Raw genomic sequence first — 20,890 nt, 5'->3', positions numbered from 1 at the left:
TGCTTTCTGCTCAATTTTGCTAAGACCCTAAAACAGCTCTAAAAATTAAGTTCTGTTTTAGAAAAGAAGCCCTCAATACTCAGTAGTGTACAACAATAAGCATTTATTTTCATGTATTTGAGGATTTTGTGCGGGGGGGCCCTGCTGATCACAGACATGCTTGCTTGAGCTGAGGCTGGGATGAGGGAGCTTACCTGAGGCCGTGCTGCTTCTCTCACCTTCCTCCTAAGACCATCTGGCTAGTCTGGGCATGCGCTTCTCTTGGAGGTGACCAAACAATGAGAAGGGAAACAGAAACAATGCCATTTTGGCCCTGGGCACAGGACAGACAAGCTGTTATTTCCATCTTATTCTGTAGGCCAAATCAAATCAAATCACATTACTCAAACATCAGAATGGGGAGACACTGAAAAAGCATAGCAAAGTGTTGAAGAAATGGGGCCATGAATGCCATCTACCACTCAGCATGAGAGACAGATTAAAGAAATTCACTGCACAAAATAAAACGGATTTGATCTAAATCTTCCTAGAATGGGTTATCTTAGTTCTGTTAAGTGAAAAATAGTTATCTTTAATAAAATTGCATATGAATAGCAAAAGATTACAATTTTAAATAACAAAGCCATAATATAAAATATTAGAAGCAAACCTCACTGACTTGAGGATATTAAATTATAATTTAAATATAAATCCTTAGAGACATCCCATGGTTATGTTTTTCTACATTTTTAAGAGAAAAATCTGTTAATATGTAGCCAAGAAAGGTAGAAATCTCTCAGTTCTGTCCAAAGAATGAATTATATTTTCTAATGACATTATGTTATGAGACCGTGAAATGTAATGCTCAAGAATTCTTTGTAAAGAAATATTTCTGTTAAAGGTCAGAGGATATATTAAAAGAGCTATAAGCAAAATATATAATATTTACATGAATGTTAATAAAAAAGAAGCAAATCTTCACTTATGTAGATTTGCATATTAGACAAGGAAAATTTTCAAATGGTTACTTTTTATGAATACGTGCAAAAATGAAAATATTTTTATTAGTCACCAAGTAGTTTAATAAAAATATTTTCAGTGTAATCATGAATTGGTGTGTTATTATAGCAAATGCATGAAGAAAAAAATTGTCTCTTAAATTTATAAAATAATTGATCAATTTCTTTAACAGGTGTTATCATAATTGTCAACGTTTAATAAAAATTGTAAATTTTGCCAAGAAATATAGTTAACATAATTTTTCTACAATAATCATGTAGTCATCTATTAATTTATTTATATTTATTTTATTACTGTTTTACTTTGATTTTTTTAATACAAGAAAGTGATAAAAATAAAAAATATGCAAGAATATTCAGTGAAAAATAAACCTCTCCTTGAAACTTGATGCCCTTGTATACAAGGCAACAATTGGGTTGGCCAATAAGTTCATTTGGGTTTTTTTTGTAACATCTTATGGAAAAACCTGTCTGAACTTTTTGACCAACCCAATACTTCCATATTATTTTTAGATTTATACATATACAAATATTTACATATATAAGTATTTGTAAACATGAAATTATAAAATACTTAAAAAGCTCTGCACTTTAGTTATCTTCTGTGAAAATATATATCTGGGAAACCATTTCAAGTCAGTACACAGACATTCACCTACATTCCTACAAACCATGCATTGATGTGTCCATTCTCCTACCTATAACTTTTTAAACTATATTCTATAAATCTTCAAAGATGAAATACATAGAGAAAATAATATCATGACACATTAAATTCAATAATAAAGACATTTAAATGTCAGAGCATTTAGACTGCTTGTCTTAGAGAAAGTGCAAGAGACTAATTTTAAAATATTCATGTCTCAGAATTTGGCAAATCTGTGATCTGAGTGGTTAGGAAAGTTCATGAATTAGGATTATGAAGCAGAATTCTGTCACCAGTCTGGTAAATTAACCCATTGTTCTTGATGTTATTACACTTTGTCCAACCAACATTTTTAGATTTAGAACATTTCTCACCATTTCTCTTAATCATCAAGATTCTAGATAATAAACAACCTCTTTCTTGAGATGGAGGTAAAATTTTGGCAAAAAAAAAAAAAAAAAATCAGCTAACGGCTGAAGACCTAAAACCCAACCTATTTCTCATCAATAATAACAGACACTCTTCACAGGGAAAAGCAGGGCACCTGAAGATTTCTTAACTTTACTTATTTTCTTTATTGTGTGTTAAGCTATTCCTGTTGTTGGCCAGTAGATTTAGGTATAAAATGTTGATGCTTAAAATTCATCTATGTGTACAATGTTGGTTCACATAATTCTTTAAAAAGTACACATTTGTTGTTGTTATCATGTTGTGATGGACAACCTGTAAAATCGCTCACAATGACCCAGCCTCCTCTTATTCATGAACTTGTGTGATTGTCTCTTCTTGATTGTGGACTGGACCTGGTTACTTGCTTCTAATCAAGAGAATATGGCAAAAGTAATGAAATGTCATTTTAAATTAAATTTTAAAGGACTACTGCTTTCCTTTTGCTTCACCCACCTTCCACCCTTCCTCTTTCCCTTTCTCTTTATCCCTCTCCCTCACCTCACTCTGGAGGAAGCAAACTGCCATGTTGCAGGTAGTATTATACAATTATAGAAAAACAAGGACAGCAAAGAGCTGAATCTCATCAAAAAGCAAGGATTGACCTGAGTTCTGTCAACTGCCACTTCAGTGAAACTGGATCCTTCCTTGTTCGAGTCTGCAGCCTGGTGTGAGCCCCAAACCAGAGACACTCTGCTGTCACGTGACCCACAGAAACTATGAGATAATAAAGGCATCTTGTTTTAAGCCACTAACTTTTGAGGTAATCTGTGAGGTAATCACAGCAATAGACAACTAGTATACATGATAACAGGTGTTCTGACATTCTTTGGAAACAGTATATGAAAACCTGCAAAGTGACCATTTGATCGTGAGAAAAAAGTAAAATATAAAACAAATAAAATCATGTGTGACAAATCCAAATTAAAAATGCATGCTAATTTGAAAAAAAAAAGCAGACATACATTACAACACTTTTCAGTTAATTTAACTATTAGGGGGTAAAGTGAAGCAATTATTGAAGTCAACAGAGCTAGTAGGTCTTGCTGAAGCTTGTTTAATATCTTCTTAGTTTAATATCTATGAAAATCCAGAGAAATCCAAAACCAACAGCTAAAAATGCAGAAATAGTTGGATCAAAAATATGCCAGTTAGGATTCAATTTATAATACAGAAAAGTTCTTAAAAAAAAAAAAACAAAAAACTGGGAGTACTTCTCATTTACCAACTAAACTTAAAAATGTCCAAAAGATAGACTCCAATAACATCAGAATGTTTTGCTCTAAAAAAGTACAGTTTTTCATTAGTGACACTAAGTAATTTTTTTTTTGCTTATTAAAAACTCATTTACAATAGGTTCTTAGAAGGCAATGAAAAATAAACATAACTATTACACAATGTACAACATCCTTAAATTTTTTTTGTAAGTTATACACAGAGAGAGATAAACCTGAGTATTTTCTTCTATGTGGAGCATTTGAAGCCATTTTTATTCATCTTGCATTATCCATCACACTAGCAACAGTTTGGAAGAAAGTTATAAATGACATTTGTTGAATATTTGTTGACTGAATTAATAAGCATACATACTCCCATTAAAGTTTATCTTTTCTTTTTCTTTTTTTTTAAGTGGGACTGGAAAGCTCATATTTCCTAAAAATATTTTTTTAAATACTGATTATACATATTAGTTCATCATTAATTGTTTTCCAGAATTGTTTTTGTCTTTTTATTGTGCTGATTTTTAAATGAGCCTACAGTAGGTAATATATGTAAAAGTTTTCACTTGATTTCCAAATCGGCACAATTTATCTATAATACATTTCGATTCTGGAAGGCAGCACCCTAACTTTTACATTTCCCTTACCTCACACTTCTTAACACAGATCATTTAGCAGTATGTTTTAACATAGTAAATGTTCCATAAAAGAGAATATATACACTGTTATCAGTAGACAATATAATCCAAAAAATTTCTTTTTGTGGTGTCATTCATAAATATTCTATCAAATAAACTTTTAGGTGACAATGAAATAAAAGTGGATGTGAGCAAACTAATACTTCTGGCTGGAAACAATCTAATATCTAATCTTTAATTATAATGAAATTGTTACTACATCTATTTTTATGTTTTTGCATCTTCCCTTGCTGGAACACCCTCTCCAAGGACCTAATGCATTGCTCTTCACACAATGAACAGTAAGTGTTTGTAAACCAGTCCACCCTAAGATGCTTCATCAAAAACCTAATTGCATTTTTGCCACCATACTGTCGCCATTAAATTGAGTCCCAAGAAAAAAATGAGTGTAGCCTTAAGTGAAAGAAACGTTCTATAATTATCTGATAAACATGAACAAAACAGATTTCCAATTCTGTTTTTTCAGTCCTAAATTAGGTTTTGGTTCCTAATCTAATTTAGTATTCTATTTCAGTAGAAATTTTCAGGATAACATTTCAACTCTCTACTTTGCTGAGTCTATCAAGTCCCAATCTTATCTGTATAACAAAGACCAGACCTATTCGAGCACATCACAATTGGATAGGGCAGAATAATCTTTTCTTTTTGCTACTTGTCTACATGATAGCACCACTCAGTAGGGACCTAGTAATTCTAGTCATGCAGTGCATCCTCTTGTAATATGAAATTCAAATTCAAATTCAGGCAATGCTTTGATACAGCTAATCTGGCTGCGGTTGTAGAGACAGCTCCAGAATTAACCTACCAAGAATATTGTAACTTCACTTCTCTTCCAAATATTCAGTTATTCGTTTCTTCCATTTTATTGATAAAAACTATCCACTTGAGTGATACCTGAACTCAAATTTAATGTTTACACATGCACTGCCTTGAATAATATCTATTGACACCTCTTAAAGATATTTATTCAGTTTTCTAAAAACTCTGAATATTTGCAAATGTGACTGAATTTTATTCAACTATTTGAATTTCTAACTGTGGCATATTTAGGTTGTGTATTATGCATTTGCCAGTTTCCTTTTGGGGGATGTTCTCTGTTCTATTGTGTACAGTATTGGTAGGAAAATAGCTCTGGCTTACAGGATCCATTTTTCCTCTCTCCAGCATCCCCAGTACAGGTGAGCTGTATTGACCCATACTTGCTTGACCAAGCAGACTCTCTTTCTCCCAGGACTTCATAACTTGTGAAAGTAGCAAAAGGACCTGAATGAGATATGCAGGCCATTCATCACAGTAGAAGTGAAATGACCAGATTGTATGATTACAAACTTACCTGTACTATTTCCTGTTTTTTACACATTAGGAAAGTCCTGCCTAATCCTAAAACTAAAACTCCAAATCCTCATCTAGTTTTACTTCCTTGGTATATTGCTAATAATATCCACTTTCAGAGACACTAACTATTGAATTTAACCAAGAAACATAATTGATCTAGAATGTGGTTGTGAATCGTATATTTTAATGCAACAAATTTTCTATTTTTCTTCACTGTGAAGCAAATTTGAAATTGTGTGTCACATCTTGGTAAGACAATGACACCTGCAAAAGGACACCTAAAATTTTGAGAATTTTACTGACATAATTTGAAATATATGATTAGGAGAAGAGTTAACATGATGGTAAATTAAGGGGAATAATTGTATATGAAAAAGGCCTAAAATGATATAAAATAGAATAAATTTTAAAAACTCACCTTGACATATATATTATAAAATAGGCTTGACATTATAATGTACACTAAAAATAAAGAGAGGTATGCTTGCAACTGGGATAATAGAAACAGGAAGATAGGGAGTTCAAAAATTATATAAGTGTATTAATATTTAAAAAACAAACTCAGCTTAATGAAGAACTTCCATTACCTTTTTTTTCATTTTTTAAATTTGAGTATAGTTTATTTACCATGTTGTGATAGTTTCAAGTGTATAGCAAAGTGAATCAGTTATACATATACATATATCCACTCTTTCTTAGATTCTTTTCCCATATAGGCCATTATGGAGTACTGAGTAGAGTTCCCTGTGCTATACAGTAGGTTCTTATTAGTCATCTGTTTTATATATAGTAGTGTATATATGTCAATTCCAGTTTGCCAATTTACCACCCCCCCTTAGCCCCTGGTAACAATACAGTTGTTTTCTACATCTGTAACTCTATTTCTGTTTTGTAGATAAGTTTTAGATTCCACAAATAAGCAATATTTTTTTAGATTCCACAAATAAGCAATATCATATGATATTTTTCTTTCTCTGTCCGGCTTACTTCACTTAGTATGATCATCTCTCTAGTTCCATCCATGTTTCTGCAAATGGAATTATTTTGTTCTTTTTTATGGCTGAGTAATATTCCATTGTATATAGGTACCACTCCTTCTTTATCCATTCCTCTGTTAATGGACATTTAGGTTGCTTCCATGTCCTGGCTATTGTATATAGTGTTGCAATGAACACTGGCGTGCATGTATCTTTTCGAATTATGGTTTTCTCCAGATATAAGCCCAGGAGTGGGATTGCTGGATCATATGGTAGCTCTATTTTTAGTTTTTAAGGAACCTCCATACTATTTTCCACAGTGACTATACCAATTTACATTCCCACCAACAGTGGAGGAGGGTTCCCTTTTCTCCACACCCTCTCCAGCAATTACTGTTTGTAGATTTTTTGATGATAGACATTCTGACCTGTGTGAGGTGGTACCTCACTGTAGTTTTGATTTGCATTTCTCTAATAATTAGTGATGTTGAGCATCGTTTCATGTGCTTTTTGGCCATCTGTATGTCTTCTTTGGAGAAATGTCTTTTGACATCTTCTGTCCATTTTTTGATTGGGTTGTTCGTTTATTAATATACCTTTCTTCTTTTTACTCAGTTTTTGCTCCCTGACCTTAACAGAAATGTGTGTGTGTGTGTATAAATATATAGAGGGAGTGTATATATCCACAATTCATATAAAATTAATTATTTAAATTAAGGTTTATGTTTTATTTACAATAAATGAATAGAACTATTTACAATATATTTGCATTTGCCCATGTTCGTGACATATGCTTTTTAAAAATCTTAACTTTGCAAAGTCTAGTTTCGCTTACATCTACTGTTGTTGTTCATGATTGTCTTCCTATTTCACTGTATAGAGAAAATACTTAAATATGCCCTATTAACAATTCAACATACAAATACTGTTACACACATTATGGATCAATTTTCTATGATACTGATATTTTAAAATTTGCTTAAACCTCAAATATTATTTCCTCATATGATGTTCTATGCAATTGCTCTAAACAATAAGGCTAATTTAAAAGATTAATTACCTAAGAATACAATTATGTCATATCATTTTTTTGAATTCATTGTGCCAAATGCAAAGGATGTTAGACTGAGTTGTGTTTTTTTTTAACAAGCTTTTCTGGAATCAGGGAGAAATTTGTTAAGAAACAAGCTTCTAATAGAGCGATTTACAAATTATTTGTATATCACATCATTCCATATGATTAGTCAATGCTGCAGAAAATGTGGTTTCACTTCAAGTTATTATTCAACTTAAAGTAATTATTTAGATCTACATCTAGAATGTTTTAAATGTCACAACCCTTTTCTTGCTTAAAAAAATGAATGTAAAAACTAGAATTTCCCTAGCAGTGGGAAATATATGTATTGCAAAGTGGAATTGAAATGGAGAACAGTGTTCAAACTGTTCCACTATACCAAAGTTGGCTTACTCAGCAGTAAACTTCTTCCACAAAAATCAATTGTGTGATAGAAGCTGGTTATGAATTAGAAAAAAGGAAAACATGTGTTTCTTCATACCAATAACTAATGGTTTATTTTTAAAACATTTCTAAGCAGTTTGAAGAATCATAGTGGTGTAAAAACACACAAACGAGACCATAGAATTTCTGTCTTTGAAATGCAACCGACTCTGTAGCACCCACCAAAAAATGATTTTCTGTTGTTTACTGTGTCAAATAAATAAAAAGAAAATGTCTTTTCCTACTGAAATAACTTTTTAGAGAATTAAGTATATCAAACACCTTATATTCATACTAAAAAAGCATCATTTTTCATTCTGTGCTCCTCAATATATAGGCATCTATTTAGGTTTATACAAATTTAGCTATATTTGAAAGTCTTTATCCTTGTGGCATATATGTAGTTAACTATTTTCAGTTATAATATGATTACTTATAAAAGCTCTTTATATTTTTGAATACAAACTCCTTATCAGAAATATAGTTTGCAAATATTTTCTTCCATTCTGTATGTTGTGTTTTCATTCTGTTGATGGTTTTCTTTGTGGTACAGAAGCTTTTTAATTTAATGTAGTTTCATTTGTATATTTTTGCTTTTTGTGTCATATCCAAAATATCATTGCCAAGATCAGTTTCAAGGAGCTTTTTCCCTATGTTTTCCTCTAGGTGTTTTATGGTTTCAGGTCTTACGTTTAAGTCTTTAATACATTTTGAGTTGATTTGTGTGCATAAAATAAAGATGTAAGGGTCCAATTTCATTCTTTTATTGTGGATCCAGTTTTCCCAACACCATCTATTGAAGAGATTATCCTTTCCCTATTGTGTATTCTTGGTGCCTTCATCAAAACCTTCTGCTATGAAGGTTAACCTTCTGCTATGAAGGTTAACCTTCTGCTATGAAGGTTATTTTTAAAAATTGGGCATGGCTGGGTTATATTAATCTTCTCCTAGTATCCCCCTCCTTATTTTATTTATATAGTTTTCCTACCTGAGGTAATAATAATAAATTCAACTATCTGGTACAGATCTTGTAATCAAACACAAAAAGACCCTACCAAAATTTTCACGTCTTTTTTTTTTTTTTTGCTTTAGGAAAACTTTAAGTATAAGATTCAATTTTGGGGCTTCCCTGGTGGCGCAGTGGTTGAGAGTCCGCCTGCCAATGCAGGGGACACGGGTTTGTGTCCCGGTCCAGGAAGATCCCACATGCCGCAGAGCGGCTGGGCCCGTGAGCCAAGGCCGCTGAGCCTGCACGTCCGGAGCCTGTGCTCCACAACGGGAGAGGCCACAACAGTGAGAGGCCCGTGTACCGCAAAAAAAAAAAAAAAAAAAAAAAGATTCAACTTTGTTCCAGATTGGAGTTTAAATACAACTTCTGTAGATCTGTAGATCTTCTTTCTGGACTAGTATTTCTAAGAGATTATTGTGCCATGATGTGCTTTTTCTTTTTTCTAAGAAAAACCTCAAGGTGTATTTACCTCATTTGGTTTTCATTTTTTTAGGGGAAAAGATCAAAAGAAATAGAATCTTTGTAAGTAGATGGGGAACTTAAGATGGAGAAAAATATATATAGCCGGAGAATTATATACAGTGGGCCTTAGGTTGCACACTCACAGATTCAACCAATAGCAGATCAAAACAATGAGATTTTAAATTAAAGACCTTGCTCAATATGTTAAAAAAAAGATATAGCGGGCTTCCCTGGTGGCGCAGTGGTTGAGAGTACGCCTGCCGATGCAGGGGACGCGGGTTCGTGCCCCGGTCCGGGAGGATCCTGCATGCTGCAGGGCGGCTGGGCCCGCGGGCCGTGGCCGCTGGGCCTGCGCGTCCGGAGCCTGTGCTCCGCAGTGGGAGAGGCCGCAGCAGTGAGAGGCCCGCGTACCGCAAAAAAAAAAAAAAAAAAAAAAAAAAAAAAAAAAAGATATAGCAATAACTTCAGTGGGTGCATTAGAAAGAGTAAAAGATGCTGTTGTTCATGTACATTGTTTTTTTTTCTGACTGTAAGCATAGAAATACTAAGTATGAATGAAGCAGGATGTGTTTCCCTGGCTTTAATGTCAATTTCACTTTGCTTAATATGTGAGAAGAATTGAGGCTGGAACCTTAGGGGGAAGATGAAGTAGAATTGAGGTGTTCAAAAGCATAGGAAGTGAAGATCAGAAAGTATTTTAGTGCAGGCTCATATTTAATAAAATGCGAAAGAAAAAATGCATTAGAAAGGAACTGTAATAAAAGGGAAGATATTCTTCCAAGCTTATCCTCAATGATATCTACTTTTTAAGGATTCAAGTTAATGTAATTCAACCTGAAAAGAAATCTTTGCAGTATCTCAGGTGCCATTTTAAAGCATTACGGAGAAAAATATATTTTCTAAGGGATCTGATATACTCTACCTCTAAAAGCTCTTCTGCGCTGCCACTTGAGACTTTATTAGGTAACCTTGGGTCAGTCCAACCTCTAGGCTCTGGAAGGCTGTCTTGACTCAAGGCTGACTTCAGTCAGAAGGAATTAAGAAGCCTTAGGTTGCTACCTCAGGTGAAATACTAAGTCATCCTTGCAGACGTTCAGGATGTCTTTGTTCCCTGATTCTGGTAATTGTTCTTAGGCTTTGTTTTGTTGTTAGCCATTTAATTGTGTGAGAGAAAACCTCATTTAAGTTATTACTCTTAAAATTTGCTCAGGCAGGGCTTCCCTGGCGGCGCAGTGGTTGAGCGTCCGCCTGCCGATGCAGGGGACACGCGTTCGTGCCCCGGTCCGGGAGGATGCCACATGCCGCAGAGCGGCTGGGCCCGTGAGCCATGGCTGCTGAGCCTGCGCATCTGGAGCCTGTGCTCCGCAACGGGAGAGGCCACGGTAGTGAGAGGCCCGCATACCGCAAAAAAAAAAAAAAAAAAATTTGCTCAGGCACCCATTCTAACTTGAATTGTGTTCCTGACTATCTCTTGGAAAACTCTGAACTCTGAACTAATGACATGTGACTTAAGCCCTCCCACCTAGTGGACAAATGCCCGTGATGTTAAGTCTGAACCTATCTGTCTGGCTGTCCCTGCACTGTCTATTGTGTTATATCAAATAACATCCTACCTGTCTCCACTGACACCCTTGTATTTAACTCTTCTAGAACCGTCCTGATGCTATCTATGTAGAGTAAAACCTTTCTTCCCTCATCACGTACTCTTGAAACCATGATTTACTCTCAGGCAAGAGGATATCTGTGCCTGCTTCAATTTTCTATTTGCCATGTCTGCTCCTTTCTTGGTCTGAAATTTATAATTATGACCTAACTCCCAAGGGCACTCTTCAGAGTTACTGACCCAAGGGAACTAATTATGTTTCAAGTATGTATGTTAAAGAGGTGGAAATATTATGATGGTGCCAAGAATGTGAATGATGAAAGAAATTTAAAAAGTAAAATATCAAGTGTTACAAGAGAGAGAAAATTCTTATGTGTGTTCAAAGGAAGAAGAAGCTACATGTAATTAGGGGACGACAGGATGACAAAAGTTCTGAGGTAGAAATTTTATAACCAGGTCATATAAAACTATTCCAATAATGTTGATTTTTGAGTTTTATTTGGTAACACTAAAGTATGTGAAGCCAGAGTAGCTGATCCTAAATCTGCTCTCCTGTGTGATCTTTGCCAAGTAACTTAATACCACTTAGCATAATTTACTTTATCTACAAAATGGGTACTTACCCTAGAGTGTTGATAAATCAAATTAGTTACTATATTCATAAAAATTTAAAACTACCTAGGTATTAGTAATTATTGTCATCATCATCATCTCATTTTTATCACCATCATTTTATTAAACAAAGTGGTAAAATAAGACTCTTAGAGACAAGAGGGGTTTTGTTTGTTTATAAAACAAGAGTTAAGGTGTGTTTGGAAAGAGACACAGAAGATAAAATAAATGGTAGAATATAGTGTGTTAAAAATAATTTTCAGTAGAAATGATAAAGTTGATACCAAATTACTTGAGCCTGGTTAATATATTAGTTTTTCTTACCTATTTGTTAGGAATGAAGAGGCACATACATGTTTGAGGAGAATGGAGACAGTTCAGTGTCCTGCTGAATTTTGCTGTGGTTAGCTTGGAAATTTCTTCAGAGGAATCGTACTTTAAATATTAAGTTTTGTGGATGGAGTCAAATGTCCTCAAGACATTAAGCTTTTACTCTAAGTGAAATTGTGATAAACATATTAATAAATTTATCTAAGGGTTTTCCTATGAATGAACAAAGAGGTAAGAAGCAAACAATTTTTAAAAATTAAAAATGTACAGAATCTTGAACATGATGGAGAAAAAAAGGAATTTATATAAAAAATATCATTTATATCTTTGATCAAGGATCAAAAATAATAAGAATTGTCATTTATGAAGTTTACATCAACTTAAGCCATTCTGGCTTTCAACAATTGTCAGCTTCCTTTTGATGTCTCAGATAATTATAGGTAAGTGAAATTTTAGACCTTCTTAGTGATATATTATAATAAAAGTGTTAAGTATCCAATTTTGCCACAAAAAGTCATACAGCCTGTTTCCCATCTCCTGCAAAGATTTTTGTCTCTCTTCTTTTCTCTTCTTTTGTTGCTTCAAAATTTTACTTGAAGGCTTTATTGTGAGACAAATGCAACATATTCTGACAGCAGAATTAACTACCTTTCTAGTCAGATCAGTGATAAATCCTCCAGAGGCTGCAAGGAAGATCAAACCTAATGTACAGTCTGAAGATTCTACCCTCCACTCACCCAAATGCAGAGGTGTGAAAATAATCTTTATCAATTGCAAAACATGAACACTGCTATTCAATCCAATGACAAAGCATTTTTAACGTGCCTTATGAGAAGTAAAAGTCTCTTTAGTCAAGATTTAGGTAGCAGTATTTATTGCCTTATCAAACTCTAGAACAAGGGCTTCAGAATATGTAGTTCATAGTTAATTTGCAAACACAAAAATATGCACACATATCACTGTGAATACTGTGGTATTTTAACGTAATTTCCAGAAATTGCAACATTGTCTCATGTGGAAAAGGGCAGACAGGAAGAAACTAGACATAGAATGATAAGGAGAATATTATAATTATTTAGGTTAGAGTTAATAAGAGCTCCAAATTTGGGAGTGTTGGGGAGAGTACCGGTACAGAGCTCACTTGTAGGTGAGGGCTTACCTGGTGAGGGAAGTCTTCGTGTCCAAGAGTATCCTGCTATGTGGAGCTGGGCAACTAGAAATAGAAGGAAAAACAAATGAATAAGCAAAGACAGTTTGGAAAGTTAATGAGCTCAGCAAGCATCTGGAAAATGAGTCTATTTAGCCCACGAGGAATTCAGTGGTGTCACTTTTTTGTATCATAACACACCCCACAATAATATTTTTATCAAAATGTATCGCCAGTTTTTCTCACAGTATGGCAATAGTCCTAAATTATTTGACCCATATTGTTTGTTGATTTTGATCCAATTTCATTATTATTTCATTTATTTCTGGCAGCTATGCATCACACAGGAGTGGTGAAAAGAAATGCTTTCTTCCTCGATCTGGGCATACCTTTCCCTCAAGTGATTCCATTCTCTACACTGTAGACTGATCCACTGTGGTCCTTGGGTAAACTCTTTAACTTCATTACAAGGGTAGAGCAATACTTCTTTTTTTTAAACATCTTTATTGGAGTATAATTGCTTTACAATGTTGTGTTAGTTTCTGCTGTATAACAAAGTGAATCAGCTCTACATATACATATATCCCCATATCTCCTCCCTCTTGTGTCTCCCTCCCACCCTCCCTATCCCACCCCTCTAGGTGGTCGCAAAGCACCGAGCTGATCTCCCTGTGCTATGTGGCTGCTTCCCACTAGCTATCTATTTTACATTTGGTAGTGTATATATGTCCATGTCACTCTCTCACTTCGTCCCAGCTTACCCTTCCCCCTCCCTGTGTCCTCAAGTCCATTCTCCATAAAGTCATCTTCTTTATTCCTGTTCTTCAGAACCTTTTTTTTTTAAGATCCCATATATATGTGTTAGCATACAGTATTTTTTTTCTCTTTCTGAATAACTTCACTCGGTATGACAGACTCTAGGTACATCCACCTCACTACAAATAACTCAATTTTGTTTCTTTTAATGGCTGAGTAATATTCCATTGCATATATGTGCCACATCTTCTTTATCCATTCATCTGTCGATGGACACTTAGGTTGCTTCCATGTCCTGGCTATTGTAAATAGAGCTGCAATGCACATTGTGGTACATGACTCTTTTTGAATTATGGTTTTCTCTGGGTATATGCCCAGTAGTGGGATTGCTGGGTCGTATGGTAGTTCTATTTTTAGTTTTTTAAGGAACTTCCACACTGTTCTCCATAGTGGCTGTATAAATTTACATTCCCACCAACAGTGCAAGAGGGTTCCCTTTTCTCCACATATGGTCTTTTAATAATATGTCTGAGGTTGGGTATTTTAAAGTAGGTGCACTTTGAATTTGAGGTTGAGTTGAATGCTGTAGAGCAATACTTTTGATAGATTTAACTCAACCTCAAATTCAAAGTGCACCTACTTTAAAATACCCAACCTCAGACATATTATTAAAAGACCATATTCTATAAGAAAGGGTTATTTTTCTAGATATAACTAGAACCTTCAGACAAAAAAGAAAACCAAGCAAAGCTAAGTATTTATTGAACAGTTACAATTTTTCCAGGTATTGGGCTAGATATATTAATATAATATTTAATCATCACAACAGGAATTAATATCCATCTTAAAGATGTGGAAGTAAAGTGTTAGATAAGATATACTGTCCAAGCTTACATTTTCTAAAAGTCACACTTATTTTTTGAAAAAAGTTTAGTTAATTGTGAGAAAATAAGTAAACTGGCTGAACAATGTTTATTTTAGAAAGAAAAATATTCAGGTTAGTAACATCATACATAAGTATTGAGAATCAACAAGAGTATTCTTCTTATTGGCAACAAGTTGGCTCAGAATCTAGTATAAATAGAATTCCCAGATAAGTGACCTTTTCTAATTTAATAAGAAAACATATATTATTTTTCTATTCTAATAGAATGGATACAAGGTCTCACACACACACACACACAAACAGATGAGATAAATATCAGATAGTAGATTTTATTATACATGAATGAATCCACTTTTTAGAGAATGTCTACTAAATTTTAAACTACACTGCAACATGTCTTTAAAATATTCTTTTGCTGACAGATGCATTTACTTTTATTATCGGTGAATGCCATTTGGGGAATTTTGAAAATAGTGAATGAAGTTAAGGGAAAGTGAAATTTTAAGGACAGGGATTTGAGTTTGCTGTTTTCTTTGAAAATTTTAGTTTATTAAATCTGACACATGGGGATGAAAAAGCAGTGAGAGAGACCATGGAGTGGAATATATCTGTAATGTTCATATTTTCTTTTGGGGATTCAAGCTTTTTTGTATTAAAAGTCTGTAAAGTCCCTTTTGAGGAAATTTTAAAAAGCACAATACCAAACTCCTTTCTTAAAAACTACTTAGAAGATTGTCAGTGGTTATTTTACTGTTTTGGATGGTTTGCTTCATAAAATCTAGAGCTATTGAGTACTGAAACGTTGCAAAATTAGCTTTTTAACAACATTATTGAGATTTAATTGACATAACATAAAATTCACCCATTGTAAATATATAATTCACCAAAATCCAGTATTAGAGTATTCTCATTACTCCTAAATGGTTCCCTCTATTCTGCTGTATTTGAATCAGGACCTGTGCCCATCAATGCTCCTCTCATCTCAGTGAGATGGAAACTCCACTTGAGGCCTTATGCTATCAGAGAGGCATTCCTTTTTTATTAGTAGTAGTAATATTATAATAGTTTAAAGAGGCTTCTGCAATAAATCATGTTATACTGTTACTCAAGTAGCAACAGACAGGGTTATAAAATCTGAACCAGAAACTAACAGAAGTGGAATATAATTGTCCTTCAGTATCCCCAGGGGTACTTGTCCCAAGCCCCACTCCACCCCCCAGATACCAAAATCCAGGCATGCTCAAGTTCTTACATAAAATGGCATAATATTTGCATATAATCTACACACATTCTCCCATATGCTTAACTTTAAATGATCTCTAGATTACTTATAATTCCTAATACAATGTAAATGACGTCAATGCTATGTAAATAGTTGTAAACATAATGTAAATGCTATGTAAATAACTATTTCCTGCTCACAGCAAATTTAAGTTTTATTTTTTGGAACTCTCTGGAATTTTTTTTAATATTTCCAATCCTCTGTTGGTTGAATTAGCAGATGCAGAACCAATGAATATGGAGAGTCAACTGTAATATGAAATAGAAAATAGAAAAATTTTAAACTTGTTGCCACTCTTTATATCAATTGATAGTTTAAATATAAAATTTTTACCTTCTCCTATTTAAAAATGAGTCCCCTGAAGTCACAGATAATTCCTTAAAAGAAAATAACTCCTTCTGTGTCCTTTAGAAAACTTATAATTTCAAAATGTACATAATATCTCTCTTCTTTCTATTGCTAAATTTTTTAGACATAAGCACTTCATTCATTTTGCATGGATAAAGTTTGGGCTACTTATTTAGCACCTATAACCAGTATTTACTCTGTATATTTACAAGTTCTTATTTTTATTTTCTCAGTTGGCCCTTAATCCTCACATCTCAATGATAAATGGAACATAATTTTTCACTTGGTTCAAAGTCTCTCTTGTCTTTTGTGAGTAAAATAGTCAACATTTCTGACCATTTATCACTGGGCCCCCTAAAACAATAAGGAGTTACCGTGTTTCCTTTAAATGCATAGGCTTACTACAAATTGCTTTTGGAGTCAAGAGACAGAGGGAAAAAGATCTTCTTTCCTATAACGTAAGACTTCCACCAAGAAGCCAAAGTACATAAAATTTCCAGTGATTTCTTCAAAGCTTATTGTAACTCTTATGACATAATTGTCTGTATGAAGGTCAGATATGCTGTACCGTTCTTGTACAGCATGTTCTGTGTCTACATATTTCATTTGATGTAGACAATGCACAGTGAAATCTCATATTGCATGTATTTAAAATTGTATCTCCCTTGCTCATTATAGAAATAGCTCTACTATTGATATGGAAAGAAATTCCCTTGCAGTACTACAGATTTCCAGAAAGTTACCAGGGTGAAAATTAGTCAAATTTTGTATTTGATACAATTCCACATTTGCAAAGTTTCCAACTCCTGCTCTTCTCTCTTTAATTCTCAAAATCCAGAAGCATTCAAAAGATTTCCTTGCCAAGGTGCTGCTTCTCAACTCTGTGCGTTCAGTTTCCCACTGCAAAGAAATGTGTCTTATGCTTTCTGTTCCTGCATCAATGTTTTTATATCCTCAGCTTTTGAATTTCCCTGGTCATATTAACCTCATGGTTATCACATACACATGGTACTTAAAAAAAATTCTACAGCAGATTGGACTTCCTCAAGGGGTAAAATGACAGTCCCTCAGCTCTGAGGTATGGAATGGAGGATGGGGATGGTTAATAAACTGCATGCCACACCCCTCATGATCATTACAGACAACGTATAGATATATACAAACCAAAGTTCCATCCACTTAGCTGATTAACTTTGTTATACAGCAGAAACTAACACAACATTGTAAAGCAATTATACTACAATAAAGATGTAAAAAAAATTTTTTTTAATTAAAAAAATAAAAATAAGAAATGTGAACTTTGTGATTAAACATTCACAGAGATTTTTCTACTAACGGGGGTGAAGCACTTTCCTTCATTACGTGCTTTCCTTTAAAAAGCTCAGCTAGTTTACCTGCAATTTTAAGTTTAGAAAACATCCTTCTCTGAATAAACAAGCTATGATATCTCCTTTATTATTATATCCAAATATCCTTGGTATATAGTCACGTTTTGCTGAAAGTATACTAGGTATAAGTTGGTTGAGAATTAACAAATTTCATTTAAAATATGAATCTAAATTTTAAAATCCGTTCTGCCATAGCCACAGTATTTCAACTCCCAGTGTATACATGACTGTTTGTATTTCTTATACAAAGAAGAATGCTTCCCTAAACCTAATGGAGCCCCTCTATTGAGTTAGTTTGTACACTAGGTGAACATCTTTCTTTGTCTTCAGGCTGTATCATTTACAGAGGAAAAATTGCTTAAAGCCTAAGTTGTTGTTTAAACTAAAGATAAGACAAACTTAAGTACATTGAAAAGGGAAAAGATTTGTTAAATTATATGTTACTAAACCAAAGCAAGGGAAACAGAATAAAATACCTATAATAAATTATTAGAAATTATACCTTTGTGCTTTTATATTAATTTAATGAACATTGTAAAAAGAAAGCTATTTTTGAAGTCTCTTCAAGTTTTGTAGATAATATTTCATTAGCCTATTTCTTGTAAAAATGTCTCTAAGAATTTTGAGATTATATATATCATAGGAGAGTTGCATAATATCATTACTTTAGTTCCATGATTATGTGTAGAATTTTTTTCTTTATTTTTTCCAGTTTCTCATTATACATGGTATAAATAAATCTATAACGTATAAAGCTCTTTTCAAGATTTCTCTGAGCAAAAATAACATATTGTTCACACAAAATTTTACACATAAATCCAATATATAAAAACTTAAATTGTATTTTTGCCGTTCACTTATTTCGTAACATTTACTTCTTTATAACATTATCAGAGAGAATGGTGAAGATCTTCTGTATGATAAATGTAACATTTAAAACTCTACCAAATACTTAAAATCTGAAACTATTAATTTATGGTGTTTAAACACTCACAGATACTTAAAATATAACTACGCTTTTCAAATGTTCAAATAATACAAATTAAGTGAATCAATTAAATACATCTCCACATTTAGTACATCACAATGTTTTAAAAATTATATACAAAAATAAAAAGCAAAACTTAAAAAAAAAAAAAAGCAAAACTTAAAACTTATCTTTGACAATTCTCATGTATAATCTAAGTTATATACTCCATTTAGCTCTTTCTCATCAAGGCCAAAGAAATACATTGAAAATATCTAGACCACCTAGTAGTCAATTTGCACTGCAGATTGATCCATTGACATGTGGGAAAGAAATATTATGGTTTCTCTTTAATATTTCATTAATAATTTTTATTTGTTTTAAATTGTTTTATGATGTACATGATACCTAAATATTATCTTAAAATAGAGAAATATACAAATGATTTGTAAATAAGACTTTTCTATCTAAAATACTGTGATTCTCAAAAATATATCAATATGAATATATAAAAACTGAGCCACAAAGCATAGTTTTCTCTTGGCAGTTATATTATAAAAAAGAGTGAAATCATATGGGTATTTGGGCAAAGATGACACATAGTGTCCTTTGCAATTCTGAGATTCCATGATTCTTTACCCACAAATATTCTTATTTAAAGAGTATCATTGAATCTCTTTTAACCTGCAAACTTTAAGGCTACTGACAAACCAAATTAACTTTCTTTCCATAAAAACAAAATCCAGGGCTATACATAGTGTTTAAATATATATTTTCTTTATATTCCATACTTTCCTAGACGTTATTTTAAATGGGGTTACATTTTATGATTCTCACAAATATCTTATGAAACAAAAATACTGTCTATGATTTAGAGACCTGGAAATAGCCTTGAAAGAGACTGCTGTAGCAGAAACTAGTTGAGGCACCCCCATTATGTTAACCCTTAATCAGCTCTTATTCTTTTCAGCCATTCAACCAGTCTCCTATAGATGTTTTTTTTTTCCTTCTCTTTTTTGCTTAATTGAACTCTGATACTGATTGCCCTCTAGCTAAAATTGTACTATGCACCTGATGTTTACTTCTCCAAGACAGCACTCCCTAACACTCCTTTCCTTTGTGAGCATTATTCATTACAGAAAGAAGATCACGGAATTATAACCTTGAAGACCACCAGAACCTATTTGGGAACCACCTGACGCCAGCCCTAATGATCGCAATCAATGTCTCCAGGAGGAAACAAGAATGCAAGACTACTTCAGCCCCAATCCTAAGAGACCTAATTTCCACCCTGAAACTATAAGACCCCTTATTTCCAAGGAAGGGGGGCACAGTCTTGAAGGCATTAGCCTGCTGTGGCCCCCTTTGCCTGGCAAAGTTATAAAGCTACTCTTTTCTACTCTTCCAAAGCTCTGTCTCCAGGTTTCTATTTGGCACCGGTGAACAGAGGCTGGGTTTTCGGCAACAAGATTGAAGAGTTTTCCAAGGTTACCTTGATAGCAAGTACGGGTATCAGGATTTAAAACCATTTAGTGTTAGATAGCCTTAACCAGAGGGCAGACAGCAGAAGCAAGAAGAACTACAATCCAGCAGCCTGTGGAACAAAAACCACACTCACAGAGAGACAGACTAAATGAAAAGGCAGAGGGCTATGTACCAGTTGAAGGAACAAGATAAAACCCCAGAAAAACAACTAAATGAAGTGGAGATAGCATCCACAAAAAGAATTCAGAATAATGATAGTGAAGATGATCCAGGATCTTGGAAAAAGAATAGAGGCAAAGATCGAGAAGATGAAAGAAATGTTTAACAAAGACCTAGAAGAATTAAAGAACAAAGAAACAGAGATGAACAATACAATAACTGAAATGAAAATTACACTAGAAGGAATCAATAGCAGAATAACTGAGGCAGAAGAACGGATACGTGACCTGGAATAAAGAATGGTGGAATTCACTGCTGCAGAACACAATAAAGAAAAAAGAATGAAAAGAAATGAAGACAGCCTAAGAGACCTCTGGGACAACATTAAACACAACAACATTTGCATTATAAGGGTCCCAGAAGGAGAAGAGAGAGAGAAAGGGCCCAAGAAAACATTTGAAGAGATTATAGTTGAAAACTTCCCTAACATGCGGAAGGGAATAGCCACCCAAGTCAAGGAAGCACACAGAGTCCCATATAGGATAAAGCCAAGGAGAAATACACTGAGACACATAGTAATCAAATTGGCAAAAATTAAACACAAAGAAAAATTATTGAAAGCAGCAAGGGAAAAATG

The 20,890-nt window shown here is 33.6% G+C and overlaps 1 long non-coding RNA gene across 2 annotated transcripts in view; it reads right to left on the bottom strand.

Annotated features, from left to right (window-relative positions):
• Position 1: 1 nt before the first annotated feature.
• The window catches only part of LOC137212191 (uncharacterized), a 214,822-nt gene continuing 193,933 nt past the window's right edge, over positions 2-20,890 (bottom strand). For both annotated transcript variants that reach the window (XR_010937390.1, XR_010937393.1), the window contains 2 exons: positions 12,995-13,048; positions 2-313 (listed from right to left, as the gene is read on the bottom strand). This is a non-coding gene — a long non-coding RNA (uncharacterized lncRNA). The remainder of the gene's footprint in view (positions 314-12,994; positions 13,049-20,890) is intronic.

Source organism: Pseudorca crassidens, chromosome 2 (assembly GCF_039906515.1).
Source record: "Pseudorca crassidens isolate mPseCra1 chromosome 2, mPseCra1.hap1, whole genome shotgun sequence".
Taxonomy (NCBI): domain Eukaryota; kingdom Metazoa; phylum Chordata; class Mammalia; order Artiodactyla; family Delphinidae; genus Pseudorca; species Pseudorca crassidens.
The sequence above is the reverse complement of the archived record's forward strand: the minus strand, read 5'-3'. Positions and strand labels throughout refer to the sequence as shown.